This window comes from Papilio machaon, chromosome 15, assembly GCF_912999745.1.
Source record: "Papilio machaon chromosome 15, ilPapMach1.1, whole genome shotgun sequence".
In the NCBI taxonomy this organism is placed as follows: domain Eukaryota; kingdom Metazoa; phylum Arthropoda; class Insecta; order Lepidoptera; family Papilionidae; genus Papilio; species Papilio machaon.
The window spans coordinates 801940-826257 of NC_060000.1; the positions used below are offsets into that span (position 1 = coordinate 801940).

General features: G+C 31.3%; 1 protein-coding gene across 1 annotated transcript in view; it reads left to right on the forward strand.

Annotated features, from left to right (window-relative positions):
* Positions 1-1674: 1674 nt before the first annotated feature.
* The window catches only part of LOC106718364 (protein Dok-7), a 131365-nt gene continuing 108721 nt past the window's right edge, over positions 1675-24318 (forward strand). Inside the window, exon 1 of the mRNA XM_045681153.1 lies at positions 1675-1908. The gene's annotated coding sequence lies outside the window, so the exon portion shown is untranslated. The remainder of the gene's footprint in view (positions 1909-24318) is intronic.

The window sequence follows — 24318 nt, forward strand, 5'->3', positions numbered from 1 at the left end:
TCGATTTGTCTAATATACAATTTAAAACAATGTCTAACAAATAATAAGCGAATTGCTAAGACATTCTTCATAGAAAACATCAAAATTCGTCTCGACGACTGCGTAAATCTTTTCATTTTTCTCGTTTTTACTTCCTACGTGTACGAAGGTTTTTCTCTAGTCACGTGTCATCAATTTGTCAATCATGACGTCATCGCGTTTTGCCATTCAACCCACATACGAATTTTTATATGTGTAGATATTGACATAAAAATGTTTAAATTTCTTATTGGTTCTATCTCGTTTTTGGAACGAAGTTCCTTATCGCGCGTTGTGAAAGGGGGCTAGACGGAAAAAATTCTTACGAAAAGTTATCACGACACTTTTTGCTATAGTAAGTATGTTAACGACGAATGAGTCAACCTTCACCATGGCAACGACGTGACAATATATAACGAAAATTCATAGAAATAAAATGTACTTCTTGTGAAGACTTAAGTTTTTTATTCATAGAATAAACATTGGTTCCTTCACTAATTAATCGAAAGGAACTTCGTTCCATCCGGGTGTCCCTTGACACCTCTCAAGTTTTTTTTTTTCATTTGAAGATTCACTGTACTGACGAGATATACGAGTAGATAGTATTTAAAAAAAGAATTAAAAATAATTTGATTAGATAAATTTATCAACTTGTATGAATTCCAGTAACATCCTAAATTCTATTTTGGATTTTTTTTAATCTATACGGTTTTTACTCATATTCACACTAAAAAGTCAGCAATGCTGTACTTAAGTTGACAGTTTCTTCAATATGTAACTGTGCCACGGAGAAGTCCATTTAATTTGCATTTTTTTAATAAAAGAGGTAAGTAATGTGCCAACAAAAGGAGCGACAAAATACAAAATTTATGCAGCTCTCGGTGTTTTGACCTCATTTTACTTATTCGTAAGCCAAACAGGCAATAGGATCGCTACAGCGGGCAACACTGATTGCTTAATAAAGTAATATTGCCATTTAATTATGATACTAATGGAGAATGCATTTTTAAAACAAGTATTGCGTTATTATGATTAGATTATTCAAAAGCACTAAGAAATAATATTAATTTACACAGCTAAAGAAGTCATTCATTTTAAATGTCGTTTTAGTTGGTTTAATTAAGAATGTTGAAAAATTAAACATTCGAGAATTTTTTAAGTTAGTTTTTGATGTTATTAAAAATCTACCTGTAATTAAATCAAATGTAAGCAAAATGAAACAATATTTTAAAACGGTTAACTTAAAAATAATTGTAATTGTCTGTGCAATAATAGAAATTTCTAATTCAAAACATTTTCTGTACAGAATAGCTACCTACACAAAAAGTTTTATTGTTTCCAACATTTACTTAACGATCATTAAAGCATTGAGTGCTGGTATAAACAAAAAGACCACTCCACTAAGCTATAAAGTTATTTTAAAAACAAATTTAAAACACGTGGCTGTTAACAAAAACGCGCCAACTCTCAATTTGTGCAATCGTCGCACTAAACAAAATGCGTGGCCATGTGGTCATTCTCGGTCACGGCGGCGCGATTCCGCTAACTCCATTCTTCAATTTCACACCTCTCTTTCACACTTATAGCTTTTGGTATTACTTCGTTTTAGTTATTTTTCTCGCTCTTGCACGCGCGTCAGTTTTAGACGGACGCTCATGTGAGTTGGTTGTGTCGCGCACTTATTGAAGTCGCGTGATAACTTTCGTGAAAAAAAAAAACATTGATATATTTAACAATTTTCGCGAGTGCTGTGTTTGTCTGTGTGTAAGTGTTTTGTGTGCACAACAGTTGATTTTTTTGTGTAAAAGATGGTTATTGTTTTTTTTTTAAGTGAATTTTTGGAATGTTTGTAACTCAGGTAGTGTAGCGACAAGTGAGCGGATTTTTACGGTCAGTATTATTTTTCTTATCAACTCGCGAGTTTAGATGTTTCGGATTGGTTTTTGATTGCATTATAATCACGATTTCGTTCAGAAAGTAGTGTTTCTTTGTACGTGTTTAAAATATTGAAACTGGGTATGGCAAATACACTCGCATCATTTCAATATATACAAGGATATTGACAATTGTGTTAACGGACATTTGTGTAAATAGCGACACGTGTGAGGTAGCCTTTAGAGCACAATTTTGTATTGCTTACTACTTAATATTTTTTGCATTATAAATACTTTTAACAACGTAATTTTAATTTATTATACTAATCACTTATAGTTAAGATTGTTTATTCTATCAGTTTATTAATCATTGTTTGACGTAGAAATATAATCTTTATTTATTTAATCTGTATTTTGCTGATAAGACAGCTTTTGAAGGGATTATTTTACTGTAATTTTGGAAGTTAAAACAAAGATAAATTTAGTTTTATAACTAAACTGATATCTACGTTATTTATTGATCCGTCCTGGCTTCGCTCAGTATATTTATTGGATATACTTATTTCTAAAATAGGCCCAGTAGTTTTTGAGTTTATACGTTACAAACATACAATAATACAAATCTTCTATTATAGATTATTTTGGTTAAGATTTTTTTTCAACATGGTATGCCACTAATTCATGGTACATAATTATGATGAAATTTTATTGTTTTTTTTATCATTTTTATATGTAATTAAAAGATAAAGAAATCAAATTGTTTACTTTGGAATCCTGTGGATGCATGTAGTAACAATATGCCAATTTTTTCTCACGTCATTTAGCCTTTTCATATAGATAGTCTAAGTTGATTCCGCCATTCTATAATTTTATAGTAATCCTTTTCTTGCAAAATTTGAAAGGCGTATTACAAAGATCAATTATAGTGAAAGACTTGAAGCTAGTCTCACGGCTGGCCTTTACGATCACGGATATTCAGCACCGACTCGATCACGACTTATTTCCATGCCCGGATTTGAATGCCGCTTTTCAATTTATCGATAGTAAAGCGGCGACTTTATGGTGTATGCTTTACGATTTGATATCGACAACTAGTGATGTAACATGAATATTGTGTTCGATACTTTTTTTTTATAACCAGCCAGTATCAACGAGAATATAGGACGGAATAGGTATTGAAATTATTTAACAAACGTTTGTTGTTTTTACAAAAAACCTCACGTAATAATTACTTTTAGTTATAAAAACTTGTCGCCAGTTATTTTATTCCTCCATTTACCTATATTTTTGTGTAACGCAATATTTACAAAGAAAGCATTAAACAATATATTTATTATGTAACAATATAGAAATAAATAAAACAGAAAAAATTACAATTTCGAACACCGCAATCGTATTTCGGAACGAATCGTTCAACGTGTTGAAATTATGTAATAAAACCGATTTAAGTATTAATAAAAGATCAATTTGTAACATTTAGATTGGTCGGCGTTACCTTCACACGTATTTTACAGAATAAAAAAAAACTTTTGTCGTTGTTACTTCGATATTTGAAATTTAGTATTGACACTGCCGCAGAACGGAATCGAAACACGAACTATGAACAGATATACAGGGGAACATTTAGAAACCAGGTTTACAGTCCGAAATTGAGTCAGAATATTTGTCAATAGTAATCTCTTATGTTTCCTATGAAAAAAACAAAGACAGCAATGTTACAATACTTCTGACACGTCAGTCGAAACTTACAGTAATGAGGCGCAAACTGTACTCGTATAATATAGCTTCGTTTTCAAGTCTCGCGTGTTACGTTACGCTTTGGTATTGGTTCGCTTTTGGCTCAGAGTGTTACAAGCCTTTATAATAACTACAAACTAAAGCAGTTAAAATTCTTTCTAATTTACAAGTGATCATGGTTTCTAATATAAAATTAACATTTTTTTTTTTCATAGTAATCAGCAATAAGATACATGTGTAATAGACCCACAATGTCTTGTTTATCGAGCGCCAAGGCGTAAACAATAAAGATATGGTTACTGTAATATGACCGTCTGTATGTCTAGTCAACAATGCTTTAGATATATTGAATAAATGATAGTCCACTCCAATTAACATGGTCATTGTGTTGTTTGTCGCTTGCAAAATTGTTACGTAGGTAGGTATCGATTTATAACTTTATTAACTTCATTAATATGAACTTGTAACTCTTTGATTAAATTACAATTTATAGCCTATAAATCAAATTCTAGCCTAAATAACACTTATTAATAAAGCCTATATCTCTAGTTATCTAATTTACTAATATTAGTTGGAATTATGTGAAAGAAATATTAGTAAATTTCAAATAATCTACCAATAAAATCCAACCAAGCAAAAAAAATCAAATGCGAATGTTCAAAATTCCATTTAAGTATTGATTAATATAATTAAGAGAACAGTTAGTCATCCCACGAGACGATAACTTAGATTGTGTTTAATGCAGGTTAAGTGAGGTCATATGCTCACGAGACGTATAACTTATAATGTTACAACAAAAAATGGATTCGTTTACACTGAATTTGGTAATGTATCCATAAATAAAAAATCCATGTTCGTATATCACTCGTATGTTGTATTAGAAGGGATTGTTTGGTTATTTGACTTATTATTATTATAATTTCGTATTTGTCAACAACTTTACTTCTAACAAAAATGAATACCAGATTTTTAGACATATATCCATTTCAGTCAATCCGTCACTAGTTTTATTTACCTATCTTTTTCTTTTCCAACAATCAAACGACAGGAACTCTGATTATGGACAGACTAGAAGTCACCCGCGACAACGTCCGCGCGGAATTAAAAAAACCTTTATTAATAGCTTATGTGATCTTTTAGTTCTAGACTATGGTCTACATTTATGCCAAATTTCATCAAGATCTTCAAACAAACATCCATCTATACAAACATTCGCATTTATAATATTAGTAAGATGAATATGTTCTCGTTTGATTTTAATCTTATTGTAACATTGTATTAGTTTACTTCACCGCAAATGATACGCGGTTAAGAAAGACAGCTACGTATTAAATGGCAAGGGAATATAGAAAATATGGCTTATTTATAAACATCATAATGTTTTCATACTTGAAAAACTTCTGGAATTATCCTGTTTCCTCTGTTCTAAATGTACGAAAACGTATTGTTTGTAAAAACCACAGACAATAATATTTTTTTGAACATCTGTGGTAGTGGAATTGTAACTTAAACATGCATGTAATTATTAACAAATCTAAGCATATCGTACAACTGTTTATTTGAAAACAATATTGTTTACTAACACTTTAAAAGTTTGTTAACAGACTATGATATGAAATAATGCTTTCCCTTAATCGTAATTGTGATTGTGCCGCCATCTTTGTTTTTTTATGTTAGGATTTTCAATGTCGCGGTCGTGGATTTAAAATGGACATTTAATAGCTGTTTTAACGAACGAGATTTCTCGCAAAACCCGTTAAGCTTACAGCTGTGGGATTAAGGAATTAAAGAGGATTTAATGTTTTTTTTTTATTGTTCTTGTTCTTTCGTAATAGACGTCAAAATAATTCTGGAGACATTATTATTTGCACTGATATGTTAATAAAGTTAAAAAATTTAGTTAAAAAAATGTTTATTTTCAATTTGAATGCTTTCCTATTTTGAATTTGAGGTTATCTTACTTCTTACTAATATAATAAATGCTAATTTTTTGATGGATGGATGTTTGCTTGATGAAGGTATCTCCGGAACGTCTCAAAGGATCTTAAAGAAATTTGGCACAGATGTAGAACATAGTCTGGTAGAACACATAGGGTACTTATTAAGTTTTTTTTAAATGCCACGCGGACAGAGTCGCGGGCGACAGCTAGTTGTGTAATAAGTATGCATATTTATGGCGTTTAAAATGTCTTGATCTTTTCCCAGTTTAATAATTATAATGAATCACTTCTGACACAAGATCGCATTGATTCTCAGTATTAAAAAATAACGCCAAGGTATTGAATATTCTAATCAACATTTAGGTAGTTATTCATACCCAGTTCCAAACTTGTATGCATTTCTCAGTAATACTACCTAGACATTGAGGTATTCTAGGAATTTATGGCGTGCGTTCTCATGTTCGTTTTGCTGTTCAAACATGTTTCGACGTCAGGTAACACTAACAGGAAGTTTAACCTTGGTCAAACGACTACGGTTTTTATTTTGTTATGTTTTTGTGATTTTTAACCATTAACGTCTTTTGAAATGTTTTTGTTGCTGTATTTTGTGCTTGTGTTTGATTTTATAGAATATGTTTTCACAGTAAAGTAGTGATGATCACTTATGTTTATTTAAATGTTTTGATTCCTTCTTTATTAATGTACTAACTGTCGCCCACGATTCTGTCCGCGCGGAATTAAAAAAAAAACTAATTTAGTAGCCTATGTGTTCTTCCAGACTATGTTCTACATCTGTGCCAAATTTCATCATGATCCGTTGAGCCGTTCCGGAGATACCTTCAAACAAATATCCATCCATCTAAACATTCGCATTTATAATATTAGTAAGATTAAGAAAATGAGTACATAGTAAATTGTATGCTTCTGTGTTCAAGTTGTATATTTTTACGTTTTTACGTTTAAATAAAATGTTCATATGGCAAGTCCCAATAGGATTCTATCCATTCCATTGTGTTGAATTCAGTTCCCATTCTTTCGTTCCGTTCGTTCGGCCTCGTCCCAATGGTTCTCTCGTTATCTGCGCTTGTTGCCTTTTTCTCTACGTGTCCGCGGACCTTAATTGGACGCTTTAACGACTCCATTGCAGGCCGACGTGACTTACTCGCTTTTTATTATTTTACAAGATTTCTACAAGGTCAATTAGAGGTTATGAATGAATGACTTCTTTTAATGCCTATCAGTTGTTACTACGATACTGATTTATTCAGACTTAATTATCTTCTAGAAAACAGCTGTTTTAAGGCTATACCATGATTAAATTAAGAAAAAACAGCTCATGTTAATTACTCATGCCCTTTCTAAAATATTCTAGAAACTATTTTAGTCCTGTAGATCAATGTTAGGCAAAGCTTGTTTATGTAATTAGTAATTACTGTTAATGATTTGAGAATCTTCACAAATTGTTTGATAGTTCTTAGTTTGTTTATAACGCATTTAGACAAGTTAATATTTGTTCGTAAATGTCTAGGATTTACCTCCCGAGTTATCAAATAGAGGAAGGAAATTGTTGTTGCAAATCTACGTTCAATAGGGTTGTCACTCCAGTTTCAAATCAGTTTTTTAATAATAATTATTTATTTCTCTCAATACCTCAAAAGGGTTCAATTTGTCGGTAATTAGAGATCAGGGTGGCAGATAGGAGCCCAAACTAGGTTTCCCTATGCTATGGGACTCTTGGCTCTCACTTATATTGAAGGATCATTGGAATATTTGTGTGAATAGAGAATATAAAGTTGAAGACTGCTCGAATGTATATAGACATGACATTTGTATGTAAATATTTTATTCTATTTTCTGTAGAATAGTTGCAATAAGTGAATCTGTACTATGTTGTTAATAAAATAAAAAAGCCTGGAGCTTTCAAATAATTTGATATTGACATTGTAAAGAAGAAATATTGTATTTAACCAAATTTTATACAACCACGAACAAACAATCATTGCTTATTTTCCACTTTGTATACTAAATAGAATATTCTTGCAAATATACACTAAAGATAAGATTTATCAATGGAATTTGCCAACGTTTTATCATCAGACAGTAATCATGATGACACTTGAGTCAATAAGAGCTGTCAACAAAACGAAAGTCACATTTTAATGAACTGTTGTTCAGTTGACATTTATTTTTTTCCTATACCAAAGATTTAATAACAATAAAATGCTAGTATATTTATTTATTAACTTATGAATTAAAAAAAAAAACGTAATAGGTAGCTTATGTATTCTTCCAGACTATGTTCTGCATCTGTGCCTAATTTCATCAGAATCTGTTTAGCCATTCCGGAGATAACTTCAAACAAACATTCACGTAAACTTTCGAATTTATAATATTGGTAAGATTATTTAATAACTACTTAGCATCCTTATAGAATAGATCCAATTTGACACTATACGTACTTCATAAAATATTTTACATAATAACAGTAAAAAAAACATGACTACGTCTAATAAAAATTACATAGATAAACTAGACTAAGATTATAAATGGGATAGATCATTGCTTTTAAATTACAGCTTTTATTTCGTTCCGACTTAAAGGCGTCTGTTGATGTTATTGGTAGTAAATTTTATCTTGTTATTAGTTCGAATTCTCACCACCACTATCAACCGCAACAGTCAGCGCCAAAATGGCTATAATCAAATCGGCACAAAATACCACATCTTATAGCCTGCCCATTTATGAAGGTGGATTGTACGATTAACAAAAAAGTAATTATCACGAATTTGGGTGACTACAAAGGCATAAAGTTCGAAGAAAGTATTGAAGATTCGTATGACAGAGAAAATATGCGTAAGTCGAGAACTAGTATACTTTGCTGAATCTCCGTAGGACTAATAATAATATGAGGTAGGTATATGAGTTCAGAAATATGTATTTCTGAAGTAATATATGACCAACCGTTTACTATTGGAACATCTACTTTAGATTCCGATAGGCTTACATAAATCAGTGTCAGTTAACTTTTTGCCGAGATGCGTAAATCATTAGATTACAATTTATGCTCATACAAAACCAGATATGTATTTACCTTTCGATACCTGATTCTGTCATTTACATTATCCTTTCTAACTTTTATTAAGACTCATTAGAAGTATCAATGTTATTCTGTATGTACACACTATCAAAATAAAAAAAATGTTATCCACTATTAAATCCAACAACACACCTCAGGGCTACGTCAACGAACCCATAAAAGTCCCAAAACACGATCACCTAAAATTATACCACACAAAAAAAAACTTACAATCGGGGCTAAGTGCTGAACATTTGCACGGGCAATAATATTTTCTTTATAGAGTTTTTGTTGCGATACGTACGAGTAATCAAGAAATGTACCGAAACGATCGGAGTGAGGCTAAACAAGAAAAAAAAACAAAAGATTATACGTATTCTTGCTCCGATTTCTTTAGCTGACCCTGAGGCGGGATTACAAAGGGGCTTAGATATTATAATAATAAAGCTATCTAGTTATTCAGACGGGGTTTTTTACCGCAATTCTTGAGTTCACTGTCCATTATGAGCAATGGAATGACTATGTCGTTTGCTATTACTTACAGACTATCGTTTATTTATGTACTCCAAAGTATATAAATACACGCTAGTTAATCCGAGTAGTAGAATATTATTATTTCTTAAGGATAAGTTGATTATTATTATTAAATTCTAAAAATAAAATTAATACACTGATAATTTCCTTTTTTTTTAATTTGAACTTAAAATAATAAACAAAATTTTGCGAATTTTCGGTATATTTTTTTTAATAGTTATTGCATAATAAATAAATTTAGCGAATTAAATATGCGCAAAAGGAAGGCCATGACAAAAAAAGACCAATCATCTGCAAAAATATAAGAATTCCATATCGTGCTATACATAAAGCCATCTATACACGTGAATGTACAACAAAAAAAATTATAAACTATATTTACACAAACAATTTTGATCCTTGAAAGTAGTAGAATAATTTTTCTTTAACTCTATTTATTTAAAAAAAAAAACCAAATCCCATGTAAATAATCTGTTAATCGTAGTTGTATCTATTAATACATAACATGCATACATGCAAACATAACAAAAAAATAAACTGTCACGATTTACCATTAATTTTCAAGAATATTTTACTTTTATAAAAATATGCACATGTATACATTTAAAAACAAATAAATAAACGTCCGTATATGGCAGTCTTTACACCTGACCGAATGAATAAACCTTTGAGGTCTTGATCGTTTTAGCACAAACCGGTCTCGCAGAAAACACTAAACACCGCACACCGCCACGACGATGTCGACGATTATTAAAAAACCATATAGAAATATTGATAAAACCTGTTTAATAATTTCTTGATATTAATTATATCATGAGATGTTATCAATTTGACGTATGTTAAAATCTACCTTCTTTGTAGGTGGTTGAGAGAATGGGTGGTCTAATATTTTTACGTTACTAGCTAGGTGCAGTCTTGAACTAGTTTAAAAGATATTCATTAAATGTTTAACAAAACTTTCAAGGCCCAAAATCATTTAATCTTACTAATATTATAATTGCGAATATTTAGATTGATTGATCGATGCTTGTTTGAAGGTATCTCCAGAACGACTGCATGGAAATTTGGCATAGATGTAGAACATAGTTTGGTAGAACATATAGGGTACTTATAAGGTTTTTTTTTAATTCCATGCGGACAAATTCGTGGACGACAGCTAGTCTAACTATATTTACGTAATGACGCGCGCTTACATTACCAAGTATAAGGTCATAATATGTTAAAGATTTTAGATCACTAAACAATTTGATATTTTATTCTTTAAGCGTTACGTTACGCGTTGGGTAACGTAGTTTACGTTTTTGGATGTCAGCCAAAACAATACAATAGTTCAAGTTTACTTCATTTTTAAGGTCAATTTTAAAGGCCAATGGCAAAGTTAATAGCGATACATTGTTTCCTCAATAGGATTAATGTCCCTCTTAATTTTGTCTATCTTGACACTATTTGTCTAACTGCAACACTTAGAGTTACGAATGAACAATATGTGCGTCTTTTAATCTAGATTAAAATATTTAAAATTTACTAATATTTCTTGTAACTACTCCCACTAAACTTTACGCTAATGCTTAGGTAGTGGTTCGAGACAATAGTTGAATTTCGGAATTCGAAACGACGACTGCACGATCGAATCGGATGTCCGAGCATTAAATTATTAGGCTATTGGTTGGTCACTACACTGCGAAGTTCATAAATTCTATAAGAAGTTATTAATAAATATTTAACTTGAAGTGTTCCCAAGAAGTTATTCTGTTATCACTTGCATCAGTCAAGACGGCCGCTCAAAGCGTTCGCTTTATTCCCGTCGTTCGCCTCTCGATCGCAAATAACAACAAAGTGGCATTAAGAGCCGCCATCTGGTCTCAGACTTATAATTGCAAATGGTATGACTCCATGTGAACATGTTCATAAAAAAATAAATTCATAAGACTTAATGAAAATTAAATAAACTGTTAAGATCACAATTTTAAAATATCTATCCAAAATTTTGCTTGAATTCGAGGTCGTTTGAATTTATAATCTTTGCTTTGAGAAATGAATTTTAAATTTCTCAAAACGAACACGACAAAATCCGTTAAAATTAGTTTTATTCATAGCACGACTCGCTCCGCGCTAAGTGAAAAATTACACTAAGATTTTAATTAAAAAGCGTTTCGAGAAAGTTCTTTAGTTACTAGGATCAGATTTTTCATTTTATTCCTTGACTTGCGTCACCCTGCGCGATCAAATTAACAAGTTACTTAGTCAAATAAAGAGATTCTAATTGCCTTTTAACAATGACCCATTCAAAGTTACGTTTAACTAAGTATAATTTACTTAAGGTTAGTTTAAGTGTGCATAGTTTTGTATTTGGATTAATATTTTTATTCCTTCTTTTAAAGAGGTAGGTTTTGCTATAAAGGTAGAGGAAGACCAAAGAAAGTATGGATAGATTGTCTGAAAGAGGATATGCGTAAGAAGGGGGTAAATTCAGATATGACGGCTGATAGAGATGTATGTAGGAATAGTATATACTGTGCCGACCTCTCCATAGGGATAAGGGCAGGTTGATGATGATTCCTTCTTTTAATGTATATCTCTGCTAAACGATTGATACGAAATGCGATTGCATATCTATTTGATAAAAAAGACGAGGGATATTTTAGCCCTGTTTGTAACCATAGAAACACTGTAAACAACAATAGCTTATCATTCATTTGTTTTATTTACTGAATAACGTTTAGAATCGTGAAACAATTAAAGTTTCGTATATTTAAAAATGTAGTACTATGTTTACTATTTGTAGATTGTGTATACCTTCGATTGTCCCTCTTTGGGCTATCTCGATATGTTTTTGTGCCAAGGTCACATATTGTCCCTTAACGAACTGTCGTAACTTGCGTCAAACATTACTTTGTTCTTTGAGCTGTTCCTAAATGAAGTACTATTATAATTGTTTGTTAATTTAGTTGTGACGTGAGAAGGAACATTTGGTAACAATATTTTAACTATAACTAGATATTTTATTGAATAAAGATACCTAAGAAAACTAGTCTACCAAATGATATAACTACGAAAATGTTATGTTTCTGTTTATGATGACTGTTATTCTATTATATATTCCATAATTGTCTCAAGGATTGATCGTATCTAAAGAATATTAAAACTACTTGACACTAGACATTATTTATTTCAAGGTTCATTAGCAATGTTTGTTAGAAACACGAAACAAAACAAATGAAGTTACAATTTTGTGTTGTGACACAAAGTAATATAGTATATTGTGAAGTAATCATACACGTATATTCAGTTCGTTAAGGCGATACTTGAATTAGCAATTCAAATGGCATGACGTCATACATATAGAGGAACGAGAGATATAAAAATTGATTCAATTTATTCTGGATTCCGCATCGCTGTGACTTCCCGCATCTCTACAAGACTCGGACGTTATTTGTCTTTAAAAGAATACGGGAATTCAATCCTGTACAAGGAATTATTCATTTTGTTTCGTTTAGTTTAAATAATTTATACTTTGTACTAATGGACATTTTAAATTGTTTTATTGATGTTTTAGGAACAGAAAGAAATTATGTAAAAATTAAAATAAGCCTGAATAATTATTAAGAAAAATTACTATGCCTTTTAACTAATTATGGTTTATTGAGGAAAATCAAACATTATTATACAGTTATATACACTGTAAAGCTATAAGTACGCGTGTAAAAGTTTTTCGCAACATCGTTTTATAAAGGACTGTCCCCAAAAATTCTTCTAACCTCAAATAAATTGGTCGTAATTTAGCGAGGACCGTGTAATTCGGTGGGCAGCAGAAGTTAACGTAATTCGCTGAACGTGGAAAGTTAAAGCCGATAGTGCCGAAAAAGAAGTAAATTGGGTTCCTGTAGGGGGCCGAGGTAAGCTTAATACTATTGAATCGAACATTTCTTGAGCTATCAGCGATGTTACTTTATGATATTCATTTTATATAGATAAGATGGTGGATATCGAATGTAAATGTGTCTAGACTTGTAAATGTATTATTTTAACATTACATCTTTTACATACATCTTTAATATAGTTGAATCAAATATCGTTGTCTGAAACAAAATAAAAGTTGCAGATCCTAACACTTTAACTCTTGCTGTAATTCTTTAGTAGTTACCAATATGAGATGTAAAGTACAAAGTAATTAAACGTGCTGTATGAACTTACCGGATACGTGACAGGTTAATACTTATTACAATCTTGTAAACTACATTGTTGAATTTACGATTAGTGAATACCTAGACTTCAAATCTAGACCTTATATACTAAAAGGCTTATGTCTTGTTATGTGGAACTGAAGAAAATAAAATTTCTACAACTCCAATCAACATTAAAGCATTCAATATTGTTTGCTTTGATAGATTTCTTTACCTGTAATGGGTATGCGTTTATGGATATAAAAAAATCGAAACAAAAATTTTAGAAAAAAAAGAAAACGTCGACTATTGTTGCCGTATATTCTGTACTACGTACGTACGCGCTATACTTAGAAAACATCATAAATCTTCGTTTTATCTAGATATTAGAACAGAACCTTACACCCACAGTGCAACGAAAGTAGGTCGACGTAGACGTCTCAGCGGTGGGTCTTGCGTCCGTTTGGATGCCTCTTTAAACGATTATCAACCTTATTAGCATACTATAGGACATAAGATAATTATCGTTTCCTTACATCCGCTCATCTCACGGGTAATAAGGATCGAATTACTTTGAAGTTCTCACAAGATTTCGGGCCTGAGTGAGTTCGAGAAAAAAGCATGGTCAACAAACACCTGCTGGTCCATACAAGTATATTATAAGCTTCAGAGGGTTTTGAATCGTAACACATTGTTTTAAAGTTCATAATGAAATGTACTTATCATCTAGGTTAAACTGAAGTATGATTCGGCAGGTATGAAGGAACTTCCGTTTGTAACACTCTCAGGTATTGAGCCAATGAACTAGAAAATGTTAATTAATAGACATCCTTTTTGGCCTTAGTAATGCGCGATTGACTTTTCAATCTTGTCCTGAATACAATACTTTAATAACGTAATTATTTCCCGGTTGATAATTTTATATGAAGATAAGTAAGGTTTAGTATTAATAATAATCATGGAAACCCGAGTAATAACTATTATTGTACGTAGTATGTTAACGTTATCTGATGTATAACTCATGATAACACCAAGGTAGCGATAAAGAATTGTTGACACGAAACGAATGCATTTTATGCAACCTTATTTAAAGAAGGTTACTTGAAAGAACCTTTTGAAGGAAAGATGTAAGATTCCTAATCACTAAAACTCCCCCCTCAATTACGACTGCGAGGATCCTGGGATCTCCAATCGAAAATACCGGGATCTTCTGTACTGAGCTGCATGAAAGAACCCGTGTTAATTAAAAACTATTAGTTTACACAAAAAATATGCGCACAATTAAATTTACAGTTTGTCTTTTGTTTCCCTAAATTTCCATAACATTACAGATTATTTCCTTTCTTTTTGTATTGCGCAAATAGGAAATAAATACTGTTTCATGTTTTAATCCAGTGAATGTAAATTAATTACGTTTATTTCAAATAAGAAAGTCGGATCATTAAAATATAATCTAGTTTTCGTTTGCTGAGTCATTTTCTTGAACTCAAATAATATTCGACTTCGGACAAAGCTAATTTAAAATTAATCACGAGGCTTTGTAAAGGTAACTAACATTAATGAGTTAAACTTTGTTTTTGATTTTTTTTTTTCAATAATGTTTACAACAACCAAAGACAAATTATGTAAATATATGAAAGTATATTCGGTTACAGTTTTTTTTCTGCATACGACGTTTAGCCACAAATAACATAAAAGTTATAGTTCGACAAATATTACTTGGAAATTATTGTTTTTTAATATCTCTATTCAATAATGTTTTACTCAATATTTAACTTTACATAAATAAGTGGTTTTTCACTTCTGTATGTATTTGTTAATATTGATTTGAATTGCATATACAAACATGTAATTAAACATTTTCATTGAATAAACAAGTCGGTTAAACAGTCTAAGGAGGTCAAATGAAAGGTTAAGAAATCCGAAACTAAATACTATGCCACATGCAAACAAAAGGTATGACATAGTTCACACGATGTATATTCTTAACTTAGTTATAATAATGTTTTCAGTAAAACATTAACATTACTATTAATGTGATTGAATTATTTATGTTATTTAGTCTTTGGTTACCTTTTATTTTATCTTTGGGAAAATTGATTTACCCTTACCTTACAAAATGATTACAAAATTAGAACATTTTGATAAAATATATTGTGTGATAATCATCTCCTATACAATGTTATATTGTTACAATATTTCAGACTTTATATGAAACGAGGTATAAAAATAAATTGAATAAAAGTAAAGAATGATTACTGTCTTGATGAAGGAAAACATCGTAATTCAACCTGCACATATCAACGAAGAAATTCAAAGATATATGTGAAGTCTTAGTACTAACTTAGGTAGGCCCCGAGTCCCTAGATAGAAACATATATGGGCTGACCATGACTACTGTATAGGTAGCCTTGAAACGCTATTTTGTACTGTTTAAAAAACATAAAATTATATTTTTTACAGTGGAAACTTACTCTATGAATCTAAACATTCACACATCGGTTTCTATATTAGAAGGTACATATTTGAGTACGATTTAGTGGCGTGTGGGCAAATGATCTGCGCGCTTTCTGCAAATCGCTTAGCATTAGCTGTCCTGAATGTTTGAATTGCTAATTGCGGAGCGCGAGCCGTAACTAATGTTTTTCACACGAGGGCAGAGTAGTAGACATTGCAGTACTGTTATTATTTGAACGCACACTTACTCTTAAGCAGTACTGCACTGTATACTGCACTGCTGCAGTTCTGTTTTCGTATGAAACTGGCATATTATTGCAGCACGCAACCTTCACTTCGTTATCACTCTTTAAGCCAATTGTCTCTGTTGAAGTTTTGTTTGTGTATTATACAGTTGTAATTCAAGAAATTTATTCCTACTTTTAATGACGCGATTATTTCATATTTTTCTTATTCATAAACGAAAATACGGACGTAACCAAAAAATATTTAAATTACTAACTGGTGCTTTAGGTGGTCACCATGAAAGACCCTTAACGTGGACGTTGTTAAGGAGGATATATCGGCTCAGCGACTCAAGCAGTTAAACTAAAAACAGAGTTCTTTGTCTGTCAAGGTCAAAGGCGATCATTTTTAACAATGCTTTAAAACTATAATAGTTATGTAACACACAATAATATTGTAAATAATTATATGATAGTTTTATAATACATAATCCATTCGAGTGCTCAGTTCATCCCATTGAAGTGACCGCGGATAAACACATTGTATCGTTTGTAATATCAATGAGTTGAAACGTACAAAGTACTAACAGTTCGTAGAACACCAATGCGGCTTATCTATACAGAACGTGCTGAGAAATGATTGAGATTCCTTCACATACGAACATACGACAAACGGAAAATACATATTAATATTTCAACAGCTACGGCTTAAAGATTATGCAAGTTGCTTCTCTATTAATATAAAAAGGTCCTTAACTGTAAAACCTCTGTTTAATAGCAATTCAGTTTTAGTAGAATAGATGGCGCCACCAATGAAATTACACGTAGAACTGGCACATCTTGGCGCCGTGACTTTTTTATGAAAAAATGTAGCAAATAGAGTTGTCTTTTGTTTATTTTCATTATTCCTTCGTGTGTGTGTGTTTTTTTTACGTTTTAATGAGTTTGTTTTGTGTAAAATAAATTTTACGTTACGTCAATAGTTGTGTATAAAAAATAAACAGTCTCTTTTATCAAAGTAAAATGTTGTGTTTCACTGAACAACTTCTATAAACATTCTCTTTTTTAGAGCTCAAGTTAATTTTATTGATTTACTTAATTAACAAGTAGTGATATATCTCATCGTAATTAATTTTTGGACATGGACAGTTGAACCTGGACAACCTCAATAAGCGAAAAACTCAGGTGACTGAGAAATGTCTATACCTAAGCGAGAAAAATAACGCGGTCCCTTGTACTTTACCTTATCACCATAATTTAAAGTAATCTTTATTGAGTGTTTTTCGACATCAAAAATTTTTATTTTAAATAAAATTATGAAATATATAGTTTAAAGTTATACCGTGAACCGTCGTAACATTTATTAGTAAATTATATTTGCAACTTGTTCAAGGTCAGCAGCCTTGAACAATCTTGCTTAAACAATTTTATGTTAAAGATATATTTCCTTAACGTTTCTACCAACATAAAAATGCCAGTATTTAAATATGTTTGCGGCTTTATTTAAAATGTTACTATAATTCCATACAGGTAGAAAATAGCTTGTATTTTAACTCACAAGTAGCTAAATATTTTTTTAATTCCGATAAACTTACAACTTAGTCTTACTCTCCGAGTCTTCTCGATTATCGAAAGGGTAAGAAAGAGGGCACTCAGAGTCTCACAAAGAAAGTCCCTTTAGATTAAGTATGTGAAATTTTAACTAAGAATCTGTTTGAATAACTATTAAGCTTTAAGTCTAGCTGTTACTTAAGGTTGAGAACACTAAACTTTAAATCATATCAAAACGTGAAATCTCACAATTTTACAAACATTATATTTTATAATATTTGTGAAATCTCACAATTTTACAAACATTATATTTTATAATATTTTCCTGATGAATCAACCAACAAATTAAATTATCAAATAGTCATAGTTAGTGAAAGGAAAAGCTAGTGTCGTCTATTGCGTGCTCGATTGGGCGTATCGGGAAATGTTATCCGTGTGTCCAACATACTTAGTATTTATCCGTAACATTAGCAATCGAACAGCTGTTTGATACCCAACTGGTTGCCGGATAATTTGACGCCAGATAAATGCTGAATTGAGCTAAATTGCCGCGTGCCTGGTGCTAGGAATTATAATAAACTTACTTAAACTGGACTTAAACTTTGCCTTTTCGCATCTTAGTAAATTAGTCCAATTAGATTTTAAGATTGTAAAGTAAATATTTGTATTTTATTCACGTTACGTAATATATTTGTCCAAACATAATCACAGTGTTCATAATAATGAAAAGGTGTTCAGTTAAGAGCGTCGGTGGCTCAGGGGTTAAGCACTTGACTTGCAATCTGCAGGTCCTGGGTTCGAATCCCGCCATGTACCACTGTGTTTTCGATTTTCGATTTACATATGTACATTTGTCCGACGTTCTTACGGTGAAGGAAAACATCGTGATGCAACCTGCACATATCTGAGAAGAAATTCAATGATATGTGTGAAGTCAACCAACCCGCACTTGGCCAGCGTGGTTGACTATGGCCTAGTCACCCCTAACTTAGGGTAGGCTCCGAGCCCCTCAGTGGGGACGTATAGTGAGCTGATGATGATGTTCAGTTAAGCGGCCGATAAACATATTTTTTGTAAATTTTTGTTATCAAATGATTTGTCGGTACGCTACTTATTATGGGTTTTTGATACCAAAATCTCCGTATAAAAATATTGTTATACCTATTTTGTCAAAGATAATAACAAGGATGACGATATGTTTTATACAGAGATTTGGTATAAAAACCAACGGTAAGACACTTTTGTTTATATTTGAATATGTTGATCAAACAAATTTGATCGTTTACGGGGCGCATTATTCCCTAACTTTTTTTTTTTTTGGTAATCTCTCTGGGACGTGAAGACATTAAGAGTTTAATTGCCTTTGAAGATTTCATTGGATAGCGTCAGCGGGCTTTTCCTATTAACTTTCCTTGTATTTACAAAGCTGCGGCGACTGGCTCTTAACGATTTCCGCACTTCAAAGGAAGCGAAGGAATTCTTTTGTTAAAACGCAATTGTCTGGATCCTTGACTTTGCGCTTTACATCTTGTATTGCTGATATGTTCAATTAAGAATGCAATTAGTGTATGCTTCAACTTCTATTCTGACATTTTCTTTTGTACTCAGTATGATTTAATGGCTAGTTAAGTAGTCCCTAAATGTAGATTTTTCTATCTTCAACAATGAATTTCATTTGCTGTGATTAAATAATGGCAAAGTATGTTAAATATTATGTCTAAGAAAAGGTATAAAAAAGGGTATATTTACTAAAAAAAAAGAATTAAGAATTCAATTTTTTTTTTTGAAATAACAATATTTATCATTTTAACGTAATATTTTTTAATTAACTAAAAAAAATGCCTAGAAAAATCTTTTATGTTTATTGAACAATCGCGTGAAGTTATGAGCTTATAGCAACTAACGATCCAATTACATCGAGTTAATAAATCGAGTTTCGAGTTGTTTTAGGATCGACTTTTAATTGCACAGCTATAGAAAATAATTGCACTTTCACATAATTTCACGTTACGTCTCGCTGCATGTTACTGTTGCCTGACGACTGCGGATATAACGAGATATATTTTAACTATTATCGTTACTGTTATTTGTACTTAAAACTATCAAAACTGTAATATACAGTCGAACCTTGATAAGTGAGAGTCCAATCGCAATATTTTTTGCACTTATAGAGGTTTCTTTCCAACCAGAGTTTCTCGCTTAGGTAGGTCTTCGTTGAGACCCGACAATTACTCTCACTTATGGAGATTTGACTGTAAGCATTATACCCCCGTCATTATCCCACTAATGTAGGGTCGGCGTACCAGTTTTCTTACAAATCGATCTATCTCCCGTCATCTCAGTTGCCACTCACTCTATCTATGTCTTCCTAGGCCTACCCCCTACATTCATATCTGTAGTTCTCCTTGTTACATGCCATTCCTCCCTTCTTATGACATACCCATACCATGCTATCTAAATGGTCCTTCAATTGTCAAAATTACATTTTAAAATAATATCTAAACTAAATAAAAAAAGATAGAAAATATTTTGCTTTAATATTATTATTGAATAAAAAATAATTAACATTTAAAATGGAAAGCAATAACTAAATATCAATTAGTAGAGGGCGTTGGATATTAAGAATGGTTTTCTATAGAACCGGCCAAGATTCAATTTGGCGATACGGATAATCTGCTTTCGTACATCAAAAGACTTCATTATTTTTTTTTTTTGAAATCCCGAGCACTCGCACAATAGCGCAAAGAATTCGTCTGCACAAAACGCGTTCACAAACTGTGCATTGCTTTTGTGTGTTCGTGTGCTTGTGTTGTCTGATCCGTTTTGTAAACTGGGGTAGTTTATAGGAATACGGTTTCATATCTATAGGATTTTTTTTTTAATTTGGATGAGATTTCGTTGGCTAAAGATCGCTTTTAAAAATGTCTTCCCTATATATAAGTGGGATATAGATTCGTTTATTTGAAACCTTATAAAATCACGATAAAAAAACAAAATCATAAAAGACAGATTTTATAGATTACAAGTTAGTCCTCGCGACTCCGTATGCACGAAATTAAAAATATATTTAATAAGTAGACTATGTTTTCTTCCAGACTATGTTCTACGCTTAAGCTGTTCTGGAGATACCTTCACAAACAAACATCCAAATATTCGCATTTATAATATTAGTAAGATTAAAAATCAATTTGTGTATTTTAATTAAAAAAATACATAACTTTATTTACAAGGAATATTTCTTTGTATATTTTCGCATTTAAATTTTGTCTTTCATTCGAATTTTAGTTTCATTTGTTCGCTGAGAAAGTTTTGAACTATCTTTTTCATATCACAAGTCCGGATTCAAAAGTCTTTCTTACAAAAGAATAATATAAAACTTCGTGATAGTTGATAAACTAATTAAAACAACTTCTCAGGACGTATTTAAAACTTTTAAAGTTTGTTCTTGTAAAATAATATTACTAAAGACAGTTATCACCTTTCGTAATTTGTTATGACAACTCTTCAAGAAAACATTAGTATGAAATAAATCATTTGATTATTTATATTATTACATACTAGCTTTTACCCGCGACTCCGTCCGCGCGGAATAAAAAATAGAAAACGGGTTAAAAATTATCCTATGTCCGTTTCCTGGTTCTAAGCTACCTACCCACCAATTTTCAGTCAAATCGATTCAGCCGTTCTTGAGTTATAAATAGTGTAACTAACACGACTTTCTTTTATACATATAGAAGATTTATATTTAAAAATAAAAAGAATGAAAACATCTGCTTATTTCATATCCAACTATATCTCCTAACCTAAAAAAAAAACTTAGAAATCATTGCAAACCTCGATAAAAACTTTTCTTTTGTTTAAAGATATGGTTATCAGGTATACCGTTAATAGTTATCTTAAGTATTTGCAAGTGAATGGCCATCTGTGGGCCACGGCTGCATCTGCCGACAGACAGACGGCCAGTTTATTTATATAGCTAGCCCGTATTTTTTGCTCTTAACCATTAAAACGTGGCGTGAGGGTGTTATTTTAGTTACCTATCTGTGTTCATTGTCTCAACTATTTAGACTTGTAGCTTTCTATTTTCATTCAAAGAAATTGAAGTTCTTTCAAATGTCCACCTATTATATTTTAATAACATAAGACCTTAGTTTGATGAGGTAATGACGTCACGTAAACACATAACGAAAGACATTATAATTATCAATAACTGAATAGTCAAACTGAAAAAGTACGTGTTTCTGTAACTAAAGATTTGCCTATACACGCAAAGCAACAGATCGACTGTTCGATATTGTAAATTGTAAATGTTTGATATAATTTCTTGGTAAAAATATAGATTATATTTTACATTATAATGATATCGTACATTTATATTACCCTTTCTTATACAGACAAATAAAAATCATATAATTTGAGTCGCTCTCTCGGTTTTATGTCAACAATAAAATTCTCTGAGACCAGACAAATAACTACGTACTAAATATATAAAATACTATCAATTTATATGCGCTCCTAAATAGGAGCACGACTTTATGGATTAATATAAACAATTCTAGTTTCAAAACAATTCGAATTATTAGCTAAATTCAACCAAACCTTGCTCGTATCGTTAATATTCATATATCTTTTGTTTATATCAAAAAGCATTTTGCATGATAAATGTTAAATACCTTTGTAAAAAATAACATAAACTTTCCGCAAGTAATACTAACACATAGAAAGGTAATTAAAAAGGAATAAAAACTTTTTCATAAATAACAATACGAAATTTTAACCCGTGAACAAAAGCAGCCAAAAGATTAATGCACACCTCCTTTGATAATATGTATATAATTTTTGTTTTAAAGTGGTAACAAAAATTTCCACTGTTCAAAAACATATTGTCATCTCTATTTTTTTACTCACAGTGAAAGAGATAGCAAGTTGTTTCTGTAGATGTTTCAACCACATAGAAAGACATGCAGCATAGACCCTTTTACTTCAGTAAAAAACACATTTACACCTGTAAATGTGTTTAGTGCTAGATTAGTTTTAACTAGACTAAGAGGTAGCTTATAGCATAAAGAATTAAAAATCACCAATTTATTACTTTGGCCCTTATACATAGGACTCTTCGATGTACAACCTAATCACAAAACTGATCAAACTTCATTTTTGACATAGGAAAGTGTTAATTTACTGTAGCAGTCACAACTGGATCCATTAGAGAAAAAATACAGATAAAAAATAAACCAGTCATCGTGTATCACTGACCACTTTCACGATCAGACCGATAGAGAGTGCTACTGTGTTGTTGTTTGAAGTATTATCTAGTTTTTTTTATTAAACAATGTAATTGAAGCGAACAGAATTTACTATTTAAAATCAGACGACTAAAAACTAAACCGTGGTTATAGTAATAATTTTGCGCAATCAATAACAAGATAATGGGAGAAGATATTGTTTCTAGAGAGATAAGTCAATAATCCAGACATAATATTCTGGTCAGGTTTAAAGATACTTGGAAGAGCCTAGCTATAACTGCCAAAACAAAGCCTGTTAAGATTTTTATGTTGAATGTAAGATGACTATAGACTATCCTATTGTAACATTAAGAGCTTACTGATTCATAATTCTAATTCTAAATTGATTTCTGTCTCCGTTATTATTGAAGCGTTGAAAAACGGAATATCACGACGACGAGCGATAAATAAATTTGTCAGAAGCTCATCCCCGTCTTTATTACTCGTATAAAGCTTGCCTTTTGTCGTCGATGCATCGTATCCGGAAGGAATCGACAATTTTATAGCGTTAGCTCTATTGTCACGATCGAGACTCGTGAAAACATTCACATTACATATAAAGTAAGTATATCAGCATATAACAGTAATTGTGAATTGTAAAATAGACAAAAAAAACATACCCTATATCACTTCGGTAAGCTAAAGAACCCAATGTATCCTTACTTACACTTTAAAATTGTTGACGCTTTTTATGCTACAGGTGGTTACGAGTTTATTTATAGTAAAATTATAAATAAACTAATATTGTCTGCCATTTTGTATAAATGTTCGTTAATTTAACCGCTTTTTAGAAGAAACTCACAGTTTTCTCTTTGAAAGAAAAAAAAAACTAATATTTTTTACAGGTGTCAAGTCACGTCACGTCCATGGTAACAAATTTAAACAAAAAATATGTAATAACAAACATTCTTACACGTAAATTTTACATGACGCAGGAAATCACACATCCTCTCTTAGTTATAAATCAACTAAATAGTAAACAAGCCCACATGGATGTTACAAACAATATTAATTTTAGTGTCCGTTAAGATGTTAACAATCAAAACGCTAGTTGAAGAAATAAACAAAGGGGGATCTAAATCTCTTTGACGGTAACACTGTCGGTAAAACAATCTTTTACCGACAGTTGTGCCCGAAATCGAGCAGAATAAAATATGTTACCGAATGAACATCCTGTATTACGTGTAAATAAACATGAATTAATGAGAAAAAATGTACTTTTAAAGAGACCGTATTAGAATTAAGAACAAATAGGTTGATGAAAATGGTAGCGTCTTTAGTGGAATTAAAAATATAAAAATATAAAAAAAAAAGAAAACAGCGATAAATATATATCTCTTGTTACTTGAATTTAAAAATTGCCTCGCTATTCTAAACTATTTAAACCAACCAACTAATCGCTATAAATTGGCACTAAACAACTAATCGTTGATTTCTGAGACCAGTTTAGTAGTAGCTT